This window comes from Octopus bimaculoides, chromosome 8 (assembly GCF_046866305.1).
Source record: "Octopus bimaculoides isolate indiv1 chromosome 8, ASM4686630v1, whole genome shotgun sequence".
NCBI lineage: Eukaryota > Metazoa > Mollusca > Cephalopoda > Octopoda > Octopodidae > Octopus > Octopus bimaculoides.
Genome location: NC_142935.1, coordinates 75,867,011 through 75,889,439, shown reverse-complemented (window position 1 = coordinate 75,889,439; position 22,429 = coordinate 75,867,011).

Here is a 22,429-nt window from a genome sequence, read left to right as displayed (position 1 = left end):
GTGAACTAACATGAACTTCACTTGACTCCGAACTCTGAACTTACTTGGATCATTACTATTTATACTTTACTCAAACCAGTCTATCTCTTGCAAGGGGTCATCATGATTCTCATCACAACATTTCCCCTTTTGAGATTTCGACTACTGTGAGAAAGTGGAATTTCTTTTTTTTATTTTTTTATTTCCAGCACTTACCCCTCTTTTTTTTTATAGCTGGTGTATCTAAATTGTTGGCCGACTTTTAAGGTAGTATTGCTCGTTGAACACAGCACTTTTTCTTTTCGTTGTACTAAGCACTCTTGTTAGCACTGTTTTTTTTTGAAAATTTAATATCTTTTTCGTTTAGGTATTTCTTCCAGATATTCAGTCTGTTTTCATTTTCTGAAGTTAGTTCTACAGGGTTCAATATCTCCCAGTGCTGGCGCTTCAAGCATATCATAGAAGACTTCCATTAGTATTACTCTTTGTTCTTCTGTATGTCTCATCTTTAACTGGTTAAGGTGTCTCTTATGTTCCGAACATTGTCCTTTAATCATCATATTACCTAATCTTTTGATTACACAACCATCCTCCCAACCTTCTTTACCATTTTTATAATTTTTAAAATGAACTTTATCTCCTACTGTCAAATGTTTTGTAATCAATAATTTATCGAAGATCAATTTTATTTTACGCGTGAACATTAACTCTGCTGGTGACTTTCCTGAATTAGTATTTGGATTTCGCATTATTCTATATATTCTCAAAAATTTCATTAGTCCCTTGTCATTATCTAGCTCATTGCTAGTTTTTTTAGAGCTCTTTTGAACATGTCAACAAATCTTTCCACCTGCTCATTTGACCTCAGGTGGTAGGGTGTGATAAAGATGTACTTTATGGCATATATTTTGCAGAAATTTCTTAATTCATATCCTATGAATTGTGTTCCATTATCTGAAACTAATGTGCCTGAAATATCATATCAAATAAATAACTCGAGTAAGAACTTTATTGTTGTCTTTTCTGTAGGTTTATTACACCTGCATACCTCTGGCCACTTTGTATAGCTATCCACAATGATTAGATAGTATGCACCATTCACTGGTCCAGCAAAGTCAATATGTATCCTGGACCATGGGCTCTCAGTCTTTGTGCATAGACCTAGTTTGTCCAAGAGTACTTGCAGAAACATTTTAAAAAATTTTCTCTTTAACTCTTCAGATGAATTATTTTTAGAGGGACAACTATTTACGTTTCTACAATAGAGATTTATGGGGAGGTCCTATAAATCGAATAATTCTAACCAGATTAGTTGCACTTTTAACAATGAAGACTTTTGCCTTGCATGTTTACCCTCAAAATGTGACATGAGTCCACATTTCACCTATGAAATGTAATTTGTTGCCCATCACACTACGAACAGATTTCACTGTTTTTCTCAACATAGGTTTCCCTATTTTCTTCCGTGTGTCCATATTTATTATTGAAATATCACTTCCAGTATCCAATTGAAGTTTAATATGTATTCCATTTATTTTTACATGTATGAATTTCCTTATTTGGGAAACAATTTTTGTTTCTGCTGAGATCACTCTAGGATTTTTAATGTTTGACCTTCATAATTTTGTTCTGCAGTGTGAACTCTTGTGACCAATTCTTTTGCAACTGTAACATTTTTGATTTTTGAATGGACAGTCTTTTCTGAAATGTATGCCCCATCCCACATCCATAACAGATTAGGACATGGTGCTCTTTTTTTTTTATTGTACTTTTCCGGTTGGCATAACTGTATTTTTGAGGAATCCTTTTCTTGAATTTTTTCTACATGATATTTCAGATTTACCACCCTTTGGTATTCTTCTGCCACAGACTGTAAGGTTAGATCTTGGTTCGCTTGTTCCAATTTAGAAAGAATTCGTGCCCGAATTTCTGTATCTTTGCTTGCTGTAAGGCCTTGTACGAAAAAAAGACACTTGACATCTTAAGTGTAAGTTCTTTGAGTTTAAAACTTTCACACATCCTGTTGACTGTTCCTGCATATGTGATAAAATCATCATTCTATTTTTCGCTATGTTCCAACGAGCCATTCGAATGTTAAATAGAGAAGTTTTATCACTGAATATGTTAGACAATAATTCCATTATTTCTTTTCAACAAATTGTGAACTAACCAACCGACACCTTCCGACTTCACTGCAAACTAACACGAACTTCACTCAACTCCAAACTCTGAACTTACTCAGATCATTACCAATTATCTTTACTCAGATCAGTCTATTTCTCACAAGGGGACATCGTAACTCTCATCACAACACCCATAACTGACTGGTCTGTTAAAGATATCCAATCCATAGATATTAAGACCAACAAAATCCTGACATCAACTGGAAACTTCCACAGAAGTAATATCAACAGGCTCAATCTAAGAAGAAGGGAAGGCAATAGAGGCCTGAGATCAGTGCAGACAGCTTTCAAATATCATATAGTATCTCTCAGTCAAGTTCTGCTAAACAACAGCAGCAAAAATCAAATATAAACCTAGCACTGTAAAGTGAAGAAGACAATATCTTGTGTTGGCAGTGAGTTCTTCAGGAAATACTCTCTTCCTGATGACTTTTCATACAACCCCAAACAGCTAGACTAATATGCCTCAAAGGAGACCTAGATGTGAAATTGGCACCATACCGAAAGAACACCATGCATATGTATGTTTACTAAAGACTTAAAAATGACACTAATATCAACATGAAGTGCAGCTTTTCTTCAACTCACAACTGTCACATTGCTTCATGCTTCAAAGGCTATGCATTTGCAATCCAAGAGGAAGAGACTGCTACAAAATACCTAATGAACAAAAGAGACAGTGAAACCCTTGGAACTCAAAGATACAACTGAAAATGTTGATTATGTTACATTTCTGTGGAAAACATCACATGAACAGCTGCTGCCCAAAATGTCATAAAAGTACTACTTCCCTATGCAACATGATGCTATCCCTAAAAAAATGTCATCTGAAAAAAAGATTGTCCTGGGATAAATATTGAGAATCCACCTGTTACTGGATGCATACATAAACATAAACACTAGGAATATTGGTGGAACATTCCCATCAAAACTTTTACCAAGTGCAAAATTAATATAGAAAGTGTATCTTGGAGGTCAGTTGCCCTGCTGATGTGAATATCTTTTTGAAAACCAAAGAGAAAGAGGACAATTATGCAAACAGAAATACACAAAAAGTCACTGAAACATTGACAAAAGATCTTGACTGATCCAAATTAACTAGCACCCCACCAAAGTCCAATCTATTCCTGACTTGCTCTATGATGTACTGCATAAGGTTGAGGTTGTTGTAGATAGATTTGCAGGAAATTTTATAAGTTTATGCTTTCTCAACTGCACTACTGATGACATGCACCAGCTTCTTGGTGAGCACCTTTGCCAAGACTTTAACTTCCATTTGAGCAGTTATGTACCTGAAATTTTCAATCACATCTACTCTTATGTGCATCTACTCTTCTTCATCAGTGTCACCACTCAGACTAACTCAATGGGAAATGCTCTCAGTCTGTTGCCAACTGCAGTAGATGACTGCCAAAACGGGAATGAGCAAGTCTAGCATGTAGGAATAAAGCTGGTAGAATAGGCCATCCAATTCATGGGTTAGATGTTCATAGTAGTGTCTCTAGACATCTAAAGAAATCCAGCCTGCTTGCTCTAGTCAGTGTATAAACAGTCATTTATCTAATGTCCTTCTTCACCACTACCACCACCATCACTGTAATCTTCACTGTTGCTCAGATTCCAGACCGATTTACCATCAAGCAAAGGAAACTATATTTATCTCATTCCAAAACAGCATCACTATGATCCAAATCAGTTAAAGATGTAGGCCTCATAATCATCCAAAAGGAAGTCAAACAATTTCTATTCATAAATCCAGGTCTTGTTAGTGTGAGGCCATTGAGCAGGTGTCTCTGTTTCCATGCCAACTGCTGACTGTGTACATTTATACTGCTTAGTCCTAATATGAAAAAAAAAAAAACAGTTGAGGAGGTCACTTACCCCTTTTTTCAGGACCTTTCTATAGGCCTCCATAATCCTTTTGTCTAAAATATTTTAAAAGTTTCTCTCATCATTTTGGAAAAAGATTCTTGAGAAGTGATACTTTTGGTGTTGTTCTTGCCAAGTCTCCTCTTGTAGAGCTTTTGATATGGTTACCTCATCGAGGTCCTCACCTGAAGTAAGAGACTTAGTCTTTATTAAAGTGCACATACTCCATCATCATTTTTATTTTGGAGAACTATATAGTTGAGCAGTTTGTTGGTGAGTTGTTGCTGTGTTTGTAGTTTTCTCAGCTCTTGTTTTTAGTTGATGCATTCAATGGATGCTCCTGATTTTGGTGGTGTTGTTGGTTTGTCTTTAGCTATTCTACTTGCTTTAGTTTCTTTTTCTGCTGCTATTGTTGTTGCGGTTGTTGGTTTGGCTGCACCTTTTGAGGTGTTGTTTGACTCGGTGCCACCAACATTCAAGGTTTTAGGCAGATTCATCAGTCCAACTTGTTTTCCTTTTTTTGTAACCTTTCTACAAAATGCAAGTCTGACACTTTGTGTTGCTTACCTCTTCTAAATCTGAGTGCTTGGAGAGTATGAGTACTCAGGAATCCTTTGTTGTTGATTGTTTTCTTGCTGTGATTTGGGTGTTGGTAGCAGTTATTGTCTGTGGCTTTCTGCTCCTTTCCATCCTGTTGGAAAAAAAACCTTGAGGTGGTTTGTTTTGCAACATGTGTTGTATTTTGGCTTTCTCCCTTCCACTATCACTCACATTTGTTCACAATTTTTAAACTAGAAGTCACCTGAGATGCCAGCTAAGTCCTCATGTGTGACCAACATCAGGAACTCCAGCAGCATTCCCATTTTATTCTACTAAAGAGTGAACTTGGATGTTCCACCAATGCCACCATCTGGCCTGGTTCCCATGGAATGGCATTTTAGTGAGCCATATCTTGACCACCCATACCCAAGTATAGTGTGATCAATTTGTAGCAACCAGTCCTATACTGCACCTCACTGTTGCAGACAGCATGACCCACTGTCTCCTACTGAGGGCCACACTTCCTGCAATCATTTTTCCACTTGATCTTAACTGGGCTATTAAAGTTTGCTTTCTTTTGTGTTTATACCTTTACAAACAATATCTATTTTTCAGGTTGTGATGTACTTCAGTGATTGGAAATTTCATGAATATTGCAGAGTCATGTGACATTCATTATTTCTTTACATATCTTCCTTGTGGTTGTGTAAGTATATGATCCACTCATCAGTAGATATAGAGGCAAATAAAGTTTTCCTTCTGGTCTCATTGTTGGTGATTTTTGTTTTTGTCAGCAAGTTGATTTGAAGCAGACTTCACCAATTTCTTTTTCTCTTTGACATAGTGTCATTGCCATAGCTAAAGCAGATATATGGAACTCATTTTTTAAGTCTCTCTCTCTCTCTCTCTCTCTCTCTCTTTCTCTCTCTGTTTCAGTTAAACCCTGTTCTACTCCCTGTGTTATATTCATCTTTGAATATTATTATTTCTTCTCGGGGTTCCGTGTTTTTTTTTCCTTTTCTTTTTCCTTAAGGAAACTGACAAATTTGAAAATGCAAAATTTAGAAATAGATGATTTCCTCGGCTGGAGAAATCAAGTAAAATGAGAAAAACTCACTAAAAAGGCAAGGATTTTTTTCCCCTCTCTCCCAATTCAGATGAAAGCTGAAAAGTTCAAGAATTTTTCTGACACAAGATTGAACATACCTTTCTCATTAATATCTGCAATAATAATAATAATAATAGTCCTTTCTACTATAAGCATAAGGCCTAAAACTTTTTAAATTTTGAGATTGGTACTTGGGTGTTAATTATTTTGGAAAGTGACCTTTTGAGACCTTTGATAACAGATTGCCTTCTACTCTTACAGAATTAACTGGAACAAGTAAAATGATGAGCTCTGAGAAGCGAAATAGAAATAATTATTATTATTATTAGGAGATTTGGTAAGGCATCGAGTTGGCAGAATCATTATAGTCCTGGGGAAAATGCTTAATAGCATCTGGTCCACCTTTATGTTCTGAGTTCAAATGTCACCAAGGTTGACTTTACCTTTCACCCTTTCAGGGTCGATAACATATGTACCAAATGAGTACTGGAGTTGATGTAATTGACTATCCACCTGCCACTAAAATTCAGTCCTTGTTCTTATAGTTGAAAGAATTATGAGATTTGGCTTACAGGATTAACCAGAAGAAGTAAAATTTTGAGTTCTGAAAGTGAAATGGAAATAGTAATAATAATAATGACATTTGGCTTAGAAAATGTACTAAAACAACCTTGAAGAGAGGAAAACTAATTAAGAACACTATTGTACTAGATAAAGAAACTGAAATAAGATAACCGAACCAAATGCAGATATATAAATACTTAGGAATCAATGAACTATATAGAGTATAACAAACACAAATTAAAGAAAAGATAAGAAGAAATATTATAGATGAATTATAATACTTAAAGACAGCCAAATGACAAAAAAACAGTAATAGGCATCAATATTCTAGATGTCCTAGTTATAAGTTAGAGTTATTATATTCTTTACTGGACACTAAATGAACTAGGAAAACAAAAAAAATAATGTCTGCATTTCGAATATACACCTACAATCTGACATAGGTGGTAGAGGCCTGAAAGAAAGAAAAAACAACAAAAAAAATGTAAAACAGCTAAAATCTAAGCTAAAACTGGAACTATAAAATGCCATGATAAAATGATGGCTGTTGCAGATTTAATGAAAATAGACATGGGCAACAATATTATTAGGTTAAAAGAACTAATATATCAAGTCAATAATTAAAAAGGGAAATTTGATATTCAGCCCAAATCTATTCAGAAAAGAATTTTAAAACCTTAGAAAACAATTCACAAAGAAACAAAAAGAAAACTAGAAAAGATTTCCTGAAAACAATTAAAAAAGACACAACTGAAGGGTACCATATACTACAGAAATATAACAGCCACAAACAAGAAAGCAATTAAAATCAAAGAATATTTAAAATGACAGATGAGTACTCTATTACTAAGAAATTGCATTGAGAATAGCTAAGTAAACTTTGAGATTAATTGATACAAAAGGGGAACTGTATAAGTCTAAAATTACTTAAGTCAAGCCTGAGATATGAAAAGTTGACAGACATCAATGCAGGTCAATGGAGATAAATTTTAATTACTAATTTCTGAATCAAGAATCTGATCACCATTCATGAATGGTTTACAATGTTCTGATGAAGAATGTAGTCAATTGTAATAAGGGACCCACACAGGGAGAATGATGCCTTGTGATTCAATGATGAATTTCCAAAGAGAAAGAAATCCAAGAAACTATAGTTCAAATGAGAGGATATGCCATAAGGAAGAAAAGCTAATTAAATATTTGAATCATCATCATTTAGCATCCATTTTCCATGGATTAGACAGTTTGACTGGAACTGGTAAGCTGGAGAGCTGCACCAGGCTCCAGTCTGTTTTGGCTTGATTTATACAACTGGATGCCCTTCCTAACACCAATCTGTCTTTTTATTGAAGGAGAGAAAAAATAAAGGTTTTAACACTGGGGTACAAAAAAGAAATGTGTAAGAATAGGTCAATCAACCATTCCCAAATAAAGTACATGTGTTCTTTAAGTATCAATGAGAGTATATGTGTATACTTTTTTGAAAAATAACAACTTTTTCACAGTAGGCTTCAAAAAAGAACTTTTTAAATGAAACATTAGTTACCAACAAAATTAGGGAGAAATAATATGATATAGTATGCATCATCATTTTTAACATTCGTTTTTCCATGCTTGTGTGAGTTAGACAGAATTCATTGAGGCAGGTTTTGTACATCTGCATGTCTTCCTATCATCAACTCTTACCTGTTTCCAAGCAAGGTATTATTTCCTTATGGCTGGACATTTTTATAAAAGACTGATAAAGATGGATATTGCTTGTTTGACAGTGACACTCGTTTACAACTATTATGCAATTTCAAGACAAGGCAACACACACACCCTTTCTGTTTATCTCTTCTCTCTCTCTCTTTTATATTCACCTTGTACCTTGAGGGTATGTCCTCATCACTTCTCTTTCTCTTTCCAGCTGGGGAGGCCATATATCTCCTCTTCAGCTAGACACGTATTCCCATCCTTCTACCATACTTGCACCTCCTTCAGTATAATACCTCACTCAGTTGCAGGGTCTTGTCTGACAAGCTACTTGGAGATAGCTTTTTACAGTTTCTGTCTACCAAATTCACTCACAAGGTTTTGGTTGGCCCAAAGCTATTAGAAGACATTTGCCCAAGGTGCCAAACAATTTGACCGAACCCAAAAACACATGGTTTGGAAGCGAACTTCTTAACCACACAGCCATACCTGTGCTTACAATCACTCCTAAAACTGATTTTCGTAGTATATCCTACTCATCATTTAAGAAGCTTACATTGTCAGATAATCATTGAAAATGTTCAGAGAACATCATAAAATAGAAGACAACACTAAATTTTCCTCACTCTGACTAACTTGTATTAAACTTAAATAAATTAACATCAGAAGTGCTGTTCCATGGAAATTAATTAACATACCTCTCATAAAGTTCACTACCCCCAACAATCTCCTGAATAGCAATAAATATGGATTTTAACCATAGTTTGTCAAACTGTAGGAAAATCAGGAAGGTATTTACCAACATATTCAAAAGATTTATTATTTATAACAAATTGATTAATTTGAATTCAGACTGAATGAATGTAATGGTTTCAAATTTTGGTGCAAGGCCAGCAATTTTAGGGGAGGGGATAGTTGATACATCAACCTCTGTGCCCAGCTGGTTCTTATTTTATGCACTGGCATAGTTGTGTGGTTAAGAAGCTCACTTGACAACCATGCAGTTTCAGGTTCAGTCCCTCTGCATATCATATTGGGCGGGTAGTGTCTTCCACCATAGCCCAGGGAGCCAAAACCTTGAGAGTGAAATTTGTAGACAAACTGTATGGAAGCCCATTGTATGTAAGCATATATATATATATATATATATATATACACACACACACACACAGAGTGTGTCAGCTATTTTATCTTCATCTTTCTTTTACTTGTTTCAGTCATTTGATTGCAACCATACTGGGATACTACCTTTAAGGGCTTTAGTTGAACTAATTGACCCCAGGACTTTTTTCTAAAGCCTAGTACTTATTCTATTGGTCTCTTTTGCTGAGCTGTTATGTTACAGGAACAAAATTTTAATTTAAGGAAAACAAAACAGTTATTAAAAACTCCAGCATATTTTTATAGAATATGGCACACATTTTCTTACAAACACAATGCAAAAGGTTATTTAATAAAACCACTATCAGCCTTGATTATTGCCTCAATCAGGCTTCTGAAATGACTATATGTGTTGATCAGGTGATCTTTATTCATGTTGGGTATAGCAGATGACATCAGCAAATTTTTTGTATTGTGGGCCTGCTTATTGATCTCCCTTTCAATGACACACTTTGATGTAGCAGTCCAGTGAGTAGGAGGCCAAATGTTAAGAGTAACATGATTGTGAACATTTTCAGTGATCCACTCCTGAGCTATGCAAACTGTATGAGAAGGATCAGAGTCTTGTTGGAACACATGCAACCTCCTCTGAACAATTCACTCGATCAATGGCTTGACAACTCTTCATTGTCTTGATATAGGCTGCCATGTCCCCAAGACCTTGCAGGGAAAAAGTGAGGAGGCTTGACATGACCTCTAAGGCCATCCCAGGCTATAGGAATTTGGTGTGCACAACAGATGGGACATCAGTGGGGCTTTCACAGGGACATCTGTCATACCTCCTGTTCCTTTTTTGATTCTGAACAAAGTTCTCATATGAGAAGAACTGGCACATGCTGGGTTCCTTGTAATGTTTGAGTTTGTTTAGCAAATGGTTCTCCCGGGTCTTATTGAACATGAATTTCCCTCCCCTCATAACATAAGTTTTGTAATCTAATGTCTTCATGCACCACACATTTAATTTTTGACTCTGACACATGGAGATGATTGGCTGTCAGTGACTTGCTGGAATTCTCATTCATGATGCCCTGAACTTACTGGACAAACTTGATTTTACTGACAATGCTTGTTAAGAATGCCTTTTTCTCTTTTGGCTATGGAAGACATTCCCATTAGAGGCCAAGAGCTCTTTTCTGATCTTCAGCATGAAGGACTTGGCAACATTTAAGAATGTTGCAATCTCAGAATCACTGTGGTTGGCAAAAGTTTTGTTCTCATATGGCTGACACACCCTGTTAATATGTGTGTGTGTGGCATTTGCATTTGTTCCCTGTCATTGCTCAACAACTGGTGTTGGTTTGTTTACATCTCTGTAATTTAGAGATTCATCAAACGTGACTAAAATAAGTACTGGAATCTATGACTGAAATTAGTAAATAAGATGGTATAGAGACTTCAATAGAAAGCACTTCTGTCCAAAGAATTCATGATCAGGAAAAACTACAGTAAAATTGGAATTAGTTGATGTATAACAAGTATTCAAACAAAGCTAACAAGGTAGAGGGGTAGAAGAACAATTCAGTGGTTCAAGTGTATTTGAATAAAAGCCAAGATGAGTGATTTTGATCATCACTGCACAAGTCATTAATCTCATCACAAGACCTTACAATCAACACTGATGAAACTAACCCCCAATATGGAAAATATGAAGAAACAATCTATAATTTTATTTCTGTGTGTCAAAAGCAACAGATCCTATTGCAGTTTACCTGCACTGAAAAACTAGTTAAGAATATAAAATAAACACAGTAGACTAGTTGTATGAACACCAACCAAAAGCAGTTACTGAAAATTAAGGTATAACTCTTTTTTGACAAAAAAATTGAAACCAATAAGTTAGACGTTAAGGACAAGCAGAAAAAGTTCATACACAACTGAGAAAATGCATCATTAATAATAGTAAGTCTGTTACAATACAAAGATCATAAAATTTGGGATTATGTACCTACATACAACACTGCCATCATAATGGTATTAAGTTCCCAGGTTACATCAACTTTCAGGAAATATGTCATCAAGAAATAACTCAAATATTGTGCACAGTATTAAATAAGTAGAAAGGAAACTTTTCCTCTTTGATTAGGCATAAATTTTGTTTTTAATTGTACTTATTAATTCCAGAGGCAAGAATTGAAGAGCTAATTCTGCTTTGCAACTTAGTATTGTAAGACAAAGGCTCAGAAGACTTGAAAAATTTACAACTCCAGGCAAAAGCAATTCACCTTCACTTAGTGATACAAAAGATGCAATAATATAAGGACTTGGATGCAACGTATTGGATTTACTCTTTTACTTGTTTCAGTCTTTTGACTGCGGCCATGCTGGAGCACCGCCTTTAGTCGAAGAAATCGACCCCAGGACTTATTCTTTGGAAGCCTAGTACTTATTCTATCGGTCTCTTTTGCCGAACCACTAAGTTACGGGGACATAAACACACCAGCATCGGTTGTCAAGCGATGTTGGGGGGACAAACACAGACATACAAACACACACACACACATACACATATATATACACATATACGACGGGCTTCTTTCAGTTTCCGTCTACCAAATCCACTCACAAGGCATTGGTCGGCCCGAGGCTATAGTAGAAGGCACTTGCCCAAGATGCCACGCAGTGGGACTGAACCCGGGACCATGTGGTTGGTAAGCAAGCTACTTACCACACAGCCACTCGTTGAACATTTTACAAAAGTATTGACTTCAGACTTACTCAGCTGTTGCTAAAATAAAACATGGCAGCAAGTCAAAGTAAAAAGCAAAATATCATAAAATGGAGACAACACAATGGTTTCTAGGTCAAATAAATCAAACTAAAATCAATTATGTCACTCTTGATTGGTAAAAGTGTAAAGTGAGGGGCCTTATTGAATATAATTTTATGGTTTGTTAAATAAATATTTCTCAGATATCTAGACAGCTAACTTCAACATCCACATCTTTAAATCATATCAAAGAGACTTGTCTATTAATTTCATTTTTAAATATTAGCTGTCAAGGTTAAACCATTATGTAAATTTCTTTGTACTAGTTATTGTCTACATTTTTCATGAGAAGATATATTCTTCTTAGCTTCAGTAGAAGAAAGGCAAACTATCTCTGAGAGATAAAACTAGTCGAGTGATCTTCACTTCCAGCTGCTAAAGCTACAGTTGATTCTTCATGAGTTATATTTTCAGTAAATACATTTCTTCATAAGACTCCAAGCCACAGAAACAAAAAATGAGAAATGCAATTGGCTGGTCATATCTTGTGGTAGTTAGATCATTGATAAGCAAAAAAAAAAAAAAAAACAGAATTAAGATGGGCATCAGCAGGAGAAAGGAAAAGTACCATGGGTGACAACTGTGCTGAACCCTTCAGGAGACCCTGAGAAAACATGCAACCAATCAAGAACTGCTGCCCTACATGCAAACATATGACTAATATATATGATGTATGCATATGTGTACACATACATATTAGTGAATCAAATCCCAACATAGATTTTCACATTTTATTTTCACAGGTTAATTGTATCTTTTACAACAATTTTCAGGTAAATATTTACAAAGCAAACAGTAGCTAAAAATAGGTGACCTTGTATTGTTAAAGGAAGATAATCTATAAAATACTTCCAATATTAAAATACTTTTTAATCAATGTTATTTTTAATCAAATTAAAAAATTAAAATAAATATTGTCTGTTCAGAACTGGTTTAAACTTCTCAATAAAATTCTTTTCTTGTGCCCACCTTTTAACTTTGAGCCATAAAGTTTATAAAATGGAAATATTTAAAAAATTGTATAATTTCCATAGTCTCAGTTGGTTGCACTTAGGAATCCAACAGGAAGGTCTAATGACAGTTGCTTCTGATAGTATCCAATGGAGGAGGTGCCTGAGGACTTTACTCCCATGGCCCTCTCAGGAATAGTGGGCAAAGAAGATGGTAAGTGAGAAAAAAAAAAAGATTCACATGTGAATATCTGATGACTTGTTTTTCATAATCAGAGAACACCTTCATTTGTGTTCATAATATGCAATTTACTGGTGTGATGTCTCCTCAGTCAAAGCTACTCTTCCAGACCAATGAACCTAACAAGAGCACATGCTCTTGTTTATAGGAATCAGCAAACAAATTATTTGATGATATCTGCCAAACAGATAATTATTCACAGGGTGCATGTAGAACTGTGAGAATCCAAGCAATAATGTATCTATTCGTTCTTAATTATGTTCTGGAAGATTCAAATATCAAATGCCTGAATTGTGAGGAACTACAGTCAGACTGAAAGTTATATCACATGCAAGTACACAGGTAGCAATTTAGAAACCCTGATCTCAGACATATCTTATTAAGTTGTCATTTAGAAATATGCAGCAATAAAATTTTTTTTTATATTTCCATTTTATAAACTTTATGACTCAAAGTTAAAAGCTGGGCAAAAAGAAAAGAATTTTATTGACGCTTAAACCAGTTCTGAACAGATAATATTTATCTGAATTTAATTTGGTTTAAAAATAACATTCACTATAAAAACTTTTGTAATACTGGAAGTATTTTATAGATTATCTTCCTTTAACAATACAATGTCACCTATTTATAGCTACTGTTTGCTCTGTAAACATTTATCTGAAGATTGTTGTAAAAGATACAATTAACCTTTGAAAATATGAAAATGAAATGTGAAAATCTATGCTGGGATTTGATTCACTACTATGGGTGAGTGCATGAAGAGTTCCTTAACTTTGTGATATTTATTAATATAAATGTTTGATATTTATGTATTTTTAAAGCTTTACACTTTTAATGTAATAGAAGAATTTGATAAAGATTTTCCAAGATCCATACCAATATTTCAAAGTTACAAGACTTAATCGAGACATCTCTCAATACAAAAGTTGCCCCATCAGGGTTTATAATTTTGTAAGCAGCATGGTGACTTCACTGGTTCTGTAAAGTGGTTGGTATTAGGAAGAACATCTAGCCAAGAAACCATGCCAAAGTAGACACTAGAACATGATGTGGTCGTTGAGCCCACCAGATCCTGTCAAACCATCCAACCCATATCAGGAACACAGACATTATACGATGATGGATGGCATAATTTAAAGTTTCAGTACCGATGTGTATCTGTCTCTGTAATGATAATTAAAAGTAACATCCACATTGCAATAGATATAATTTATAAACTCCCAGTCATTTGAACTTTATATTATTTAGGTGAGAGAGGTGTATTATATTGTGTCTTAATTTTTATAATAAAAAACAAGCCTTATAAAAAGTATGTAATAATCAGTTGAAATATTTTAATGTTTTCTCTCTTATAAAAGCATGCAGGTTGGTATTTTTTAAAATTCTGATGCATAATTCAAACGTCTTCTTAAGATTATGGATAGAATTGGAAGTCTTTGGCAGGGCTGTTTCAACTATCAAAGAGAAAAAAAAACATTCTAAACATTCAGAGACTACAGTTCATCCAAGTTTCAAAACATTGATGATCATCATTTTGATATCCATTTTTATATGCTTGCATGGGCAGATTTTCTATGAGTAGATACCCTTTCTGTTGCCAATCCTCACCTGTTTCCAAGACAAACATGTTCTCAGAATATTTGAAATGAACGGTACTGCTTGTATGACAGTGATACTCATTTACAACTATTGTATAATGTCAAGGACAAGGAGACAAAGACATACATAACAGACTTCTCTCGGTCTTTGTCTACCAAATCCACTCCCAAGGCTTTGGTTGACCTGGAGTTGTAATAGAAGACACTTGCCAAGGTGCTATACAGTGGGACTGAACTCAGAACCATGTGATTGGGAAGCAAACTTTTTATCACTCAGCCATAGTGATGATCTGAGAAAATTAATTATGGCCATCACCAAAGAACTTTAGCAGTCAGAGTGGAACTTCTGGAATTGTGGTGCATGGCAACATTTGATACAAGTCATATATACTGAGAAGAGGCTAATTCATGGCATGCTTTGATTCTTCTCTGAAAAGAAAAACTTCAGTCAAGACAAGACCAAAAGTTTAACAGAAGAAATGATTATGTACAGATCATTTTCATGTCCCTGGAATGACCCACACTAAGTTTCCTGAAATTGTGATGGCTTCAGGAGTGGTGAGTAATGAAAGTCATGTCATGCTATTTCACATTTTTCCACAGGGTCTTAAAATTAAGCCCTGGATGGATGAAATACACAGTGGATAACTGTACATGTTTCAACAAGACTCAGCACCTCACAAAGCCCTTGTAACCATAAAATGGATGTCATTCAATCTTTACAATCATGTAACACCAAACTTGTGGCTTTCAAAGTAACCATACTTAAATCCCATGAACTACTATATTGTTGAAAGGGAGATTAATTTACAGCCTCACAATATCATAGCTTGACTGAAGGCTGCCATTGTTTAGGGGATGTCTGAAATGAATAAGAACCATTAAGTGCAGGAATGTCAACAATTCCAGTCCCACAATGAATCAATTTTTGAAGGTGAAGTCATAAAATATTCTTGAAAGAAAACTTATGAATAAAAGTTTTTATCAAAAAGCATTTGGTTTTTGCTAGATTAGAAATGTTACCTCACGTCCTCTGTGTGTGTGCATATATATATATATATATATATATATATATATATATATATATATATATACTAGTAGTATAACCCGACCTTGTCCGAGTGTGACTTATTACTCCATCTACGATAAGTCTTGCTAGGTGAAAATCAACTAAAAAAGAAAGCCTTACAACGAAAAAACCCTTATGATGTAAATATGTTCATAATTCAAAAGACGATGAAATTAATAGGGAAAGTCTTAAGGCTGCTTTGCGTAACATTATTAAGCGTACGTAAATTTCATCCATCTAATTGGCTATAGAAATACTTGTGCAAAACAACCTTTTGCGCTGCCCTGATTATACATAGCAGGGTAATCCCTTTTAGCAGAAGGTAGGACAGCAATTTCTGATGAAGCAATTGCTGGCGATCTGTTGCTACACAGTTTTGCCAGAATTCTATCAGATTAGGCAGAAGATATTGATGCACCATTTTGCATTATGTTCAAAGTAGCTTCGGGAATGTGGTGAATTGCTGCAGTCTGTTGCTGTCATTTTAAACTGGTTGCTTTCTTTCCCCAGCAAACTCTCTTCTTTGGAGGTATAATCTATGTATATATTAAACAGAACAACAAAAGTTATAATAGATGGCAGGGTCGGTATTTTCACATTTCTGTAATTTTTCAGATTAACACCCGCACGATTACCCAACCCTAACCCTAAAACCCTAAACCTAACCCTAACCCTAACTTTAAAACCCTAACCCTAAAACCGTAACCGTAACGCTAATCCTAACCCTAAACCCTAACCGTAACCCTAAAACCCTAACCCTAACACCCTAGTGAAAATCGTGATATATTTACCAAACATTGACGAACATGAGTTATATTGTAGTCAATGATTGTGTACAGGTAGAAGGGAAGAAATATAAAAGTTGCTAGAAACAACAGCGAAATCTCCCTTAAATCACACAAAGTAAACGGAATTTTAAAATTTTTACATCAATGGAATTTTTTCGATGTGAACTTTCCAGTGCAGTAATTACGTGCTCAACATATAATATAGAGAGTAAGAGTAAAAGAGGGAGAGAGAGAAAGTGATACATAAACCCTAACACTAACACCCTAGTGAAAATCGTGGTATATTTGCCAAACATTGACGAACATGAGTTATATTGTAGTGAATGTTTTGAGAGAGAAGAGGGAGAGGGGGAGAAAGGAATAGAGATGGTAGCAATGAAGAGAGAGAACAGAAGACAGTTATAAAATAGCAATGCGTACACGTGTTTATATAAGAAACACAAACTAAATCTTATATCTATAATGTTGATGTGTGTATGTGTATGTTGTTGTCACAGATCACGTGTGTGTGGTTGTGTGTGTTTTTACGTATCTATGTTATGAAAAATAGGTAAAGAATACCGAGAGGAAAGTTTAATCTATGACTTTGTATGTATCACTTTCTCTCTCTCTCTCTTTTACTCTTACTCTCTATATTATATGTTGAGCACGTGTGTAAGAACGCCATTCCAGGTAGAAGGGAAGAAATATAAAAGTTGCTAGAAACAACAGCCAAATCTCCCTTAAATCACACAAAGTAAACGGAATTTTAAAAAATCTAATTGCGGCACTCGAAAGTTCACATCGAGAAAATTTCATTGATGTAAAAATTTTTACGAAAAAGTAGAAAATGAGGATTTCTATACACTTTTAAAAAGGCTTCACACAGACACACAACTTCAGCTTTATATATTAAGATATATATATATATATATATATATAAACTCCATCATATATGAGGCTGAAGTTACAGCTACGCTCCAAGACAAATCAATTGAAAAGTTGAAAAGAAGAATAACATTAGTTTATATGAGGGTGAATTCAAGACGTTATGCAAACCACCTTATTTTCCAGCACATCAATAAAAGTAATGCAACTAAGTTGGCTAGCCACATATGGAATCTGAAGAGCAGCTCCACACCAGATATAATTAAGTAGAAAAATCCAAGTCATGTGTTAATAGATCTAAAAAATGCAGCTTATGTGTAGCAGAAAGATCTCATATTCTTCTTCGATCCAGCAATTCCAGCACATTGCTTAATTCGAGGTCTGATATTTTTAGCAGGTGTAGACACATGGACTGGTTTCTTTCATCGAATTGGAGGGCACTACTTGCTCAAGATTGAGTCTCACAGACTTAGACATGTTTTCTGTTATTGTGTTCTAAACCAGTTGTATTTAATGAGCTTCCTGCAATCAGTGATGATAAGGATCGTAATTCTTGATTTCATTTCTTTTTTCATTCCATTTTTTGCACCAACCTTCACATTTTTTCTTGATTTCTAACTGACCAGCATCCTTGTTTTTAAAACTTATATACAACACATAAACAGCCTGAAAGATTGCTTTAAGATACATGGTGTATTTTATAAATATGCCTGTTCAAGTATCATAATGGCATAAAACAATTAGTGGCTGTTTTGATTGTGTATTTAATTTGATACATATATAAATATACACACGTGTGTATTTTGGCGGCGAGCTGGCAGAAGCGTTAGCACGCCAGGCGAAATGCTTAGCGGTATTTCGTCTGCCGCTACGTTCTGAGTTCAAATTCCGCTGAGGTCGACTTTGCCTTTCATCCTTTTGGGGTCGATTAAATAAGTACCAGTTACGCACTGGGGGTCGATGTAATCGACTTAATCCATTTGTCTGTCCTTGTTTGTCCTCTCTGTGTGTAGCCCCTTGTGGGTAGTAAAGAAATAACACGTGTGTATTTTAAAAAAATCAAAAAATATCAATTGCATCATGACTGTTTACTCATTGTAGTCACCCTCAGCTTCTATTATGACATCAAGACAGCTCTAGAACTTAACATATGCATTCTTCACTGTGTCCCTAGGAAGAGCTTCACACACCTCCTTGATCTTGGCCTTGTTGCAGGCAGAGCAGTTAGTGTCTTCTTCAACTATACGTAAGGCCCCATTCAAAGATGGGATGAAATCTGGCATGCAGACACAGTCAGAATGCCTACAGTGTCCCTTCATGCTAGTCATGGCCTCATAGTCTCCATTGCAGTTTTTCATGTCATGTCTTACAGCTTTTACAGCTTCTGTGTTATATTGACCATTCACTGGACTCTCACTGTAAACCTTGCATGAACATCATGCCTCAGCTCATGGTTTAGAGCTACCAATATATTTTTTGGCACTAGGTGCACAGCTTAAGGTATATCTTTTGAATATGTTCTTATATCTATGGCCTTGCATGAAATGTTTATCTATCAATCTAAGACAGCCCTAGCTGATCTTTAAATTCACCAGGTACTAAAAAGCTCATTATAATAGTGAGCTGCAGTGTTGAAAACATCTTTACTGGAGGATAGATTCAAGATCCTTCTATTGACATGCTCTACAAGGATTTTAAACACTATAGGTGAGTGATAGGAAGCTGTGATGATGTATGGGTGCCTCTTGTTCACTTTACAGTAAGGTCTGTATGACCTGTATTTAGATAAAGTATTACATCTTGGAAATTAACTACAGGTAGGTTAGTTTCTATAGTTATCTTGATCCCTATGGAACTTGGTTATATATCAGGTCTTTTGTGAGCCCTGTCCAAATTGTGACTATTCACACTTCTAGAGATAGCTGACTTCATAGAGAAGATGCAGATTCTGTTTGATGGAGAGAAGAATCATTCTAAAAAATTCACATGATCCAGGCGATTTCATGAACTTAAGACAAGAAATTTTCAGATGCTGCTCTCATGACTACAAATTCATTTTGTAACATGGTCATGTCTGTTTTTGAACAGGGGAATATTATATATATTTACATAGCTTACATACTTCACCATGGTTAACACCAACTCTTCTCCTTAGAAATAATATTTTTCACTGTGTTTTGCTCCACTTTTTGTCACCATTCAACCAATCTATACCCTGTACACCTCCAGCATAAAGGATGCTAAATACTGATCAACATGTTTTAAGATTTATATTAACAAATGTCCAGTGGCAATATTTGGTATGAAACCAACAGTAACATTCTGACTAGTTATATTATTTAATGATATAAAAATATGCATGTACCATCATTTATAGTGAGTGTGCTTTTTCCCCCCTGACTTCTGGACAACTAACTGATAATATATACACACAAACAGGGAGATGTGAATCAACATTTTTGTAGAAATCAAATCTTTACATATATAAGTAGATATGTAACAGAGAGACAGACAAACAGACAGAAATAGGAAATCACATTTTCTATTTTAAAATAATGGAACAGTTTCACTATGAAAAAAGTACATTTTGTTAAATTACCATAATATGGCTACATTAGTTTGACAGATAAAGAAACTGGAGAGGAAACTGACTTGGTAAATAAATTACTGAGAATAAATAATAGATAACAGTTTATGGAAATTGTTTTACATTTTTCTGTTGTGTGTATGTATGAGCATGTATGTGTCATAGGGATAAATCCACTGATATTCGCAGTTATATAACCATCTTCAGATAGTTAATGCATCTATTCTCACTTAACATTATGAATTGGGTACTTAATAAGTTAGTGTAAAACACTCATAAGTAGAATTTACTTGTATAAGTTTCTGCTGTTTTCTCCAAACTCATAGAACTTGAGCCTGGCACTAAGCAGATGATCTTTAACTCTACTCCAGCTGCTTACAATGGAAGTTTGTCTTCTCTGTGGTACTTATTTGCATCTAGGTCAACTAGCCCAGAAAAAGCTAAGTATTTTAGTACCAGGCATTGTACAGTGATGATAAGCCATAAAAAATCAACCTCAGCTAGTCGTCCAACAAGTGATTGGTCATTTTTACACTAGGGAACATTACAGTTGCCAAATGACTGGTTTTATAATGCTATGAACAACAAGTAAAACAGACATTTGATAGCTTTAAAATGGTAATCATCAATAAAATTCTATAAGAGAGAAGATAGTAATTTCACAAGCAGTTCTTAGTGGGTGCTCTTTATTCTAAAACATTCAGTTTGTCAACTGACATTTTAAATAATATAAGTCAAAATACTTCTGGTATTTCTGAGAAGATTATGCTGTGCAAATGTTAACAGATATGAAAGTACAAGTTTTTAAGTGTGTTTTAAAAGATTGTTACTTAGTCTAGATTCTAATAATAATTAATGAAAAAATCATAGAACAGATTGTTTTGTTAAGGACATCAGAAAATACACTTGCAGGTTTAAAGCAGTCATAGAATTTCTGACCAACAGATAATAATAAAACTAGTTACAGTGTAGCATTTCGGTTATTTTTGTTTTACATTTCACTAATGAGAAAAGGAGCAGCTCCTATGAACTTTTAAAATTTCTATATAAAGTAGTGAAAGAATTCCAGAAGGCAGCAGTTCTGGCGAGTAATGATTGGCAGGGAAATGTTTGTGGAATTTTTGAATCTGATACCGTAGGAATATTAATAGAAAACAAATGCATTAAACAGGCAAGAGCAGACAACCAACCTTAAACTGCTGCACAGTTGCCTAAAAAACTTTCATGAATAAGAGAGCAATAAGATAACTCTGGTGAACACCAAGATCTCACTGCTAACTCTGTCTTGTATGTGCAATTATCAAACCTAGCATTTATCAGACTACAAAGTGTGTGACAACAGTATCATCATAATTAAACAATCTTAATGTGATGTGCAGGAAAGAATACATTAAGGAAGTAATGATATTTGGAGGACTAGGTAGTTACAAACGTCAAGGGAAGATGCCATTAAACAATTAGAGAACAAGCACTATTTTGTCTATAACCACTCCAACATTCACAGTATATTATCACAAGTATCGATCATCATCTTCATAAATTTAATTTCTTGTTTTCCCTGTTAGCATGGGTTGAGCAGTTCAACATAAACTGAGAAGCCAAAGGGCTTCGCTGAGCTCCAATGTTTGCTGTGGCATGGTTTCTATAGCTGGATGCCCTTCCTAATGCCAACCACTTCACAGAGTGCACTGGGTGCTTTTTTCATGGCACCAGTATCGGTGAGGTCATGCAATGTTTTATTAAAGATCTTTAATTCTTGTAGCTGAACCTCGCACATTAAAGAAAATAAAAACAAACAAATTCTGAACAAAAACATGACCATGATGTTCTGTTATATGACAGCCTATTTTCAGTAGTTCTAACCCATGAAATTGTATTGGTTGTCAGGACTACATTAAAAAAAAAGTTTAAATACTACAATGAAAATGTTGATTATCAGTATAAAACAAAATTTCCAACTGAAACAAAGTATACCTAATTATTGAAAGTGATGACCATGGGTTCACCAATAATTACTAATACTTATAAAAGTATTTCAAAAGTAGCATCTAAAGAGATCCTGGGTAACTGTATCTGTGAAAATTGCATTTGTTGTAAAATTCTTAAGTTTATATGCTTTGAAGAGCGAGATGTTTCACATAAAGTCTTACTTTGGAGAGTGAGAAAAGTTCTTCATCCCTTAGTCCACAAAAACAATGAAAAAAAAACTTTTCTCACACCCAAAGGAATGATTTTGTTTTAAACATTAGAAACTCTTTTCCCAAAGCATGGGACCTGAAGGAAGTTTTTATTACAGAAAATCTACAAAAATGTATGTTTTTAAATTTTGATGACACACATTCTTTGGAAACAATAATATAACCAAACATTCTTGGACTATATGATTTCAGTATCATCACATTCATTTTACATCCGCTTTCCATGCTGACATGAGTTGAACTTCATCACAGCCCTAGTTATTTC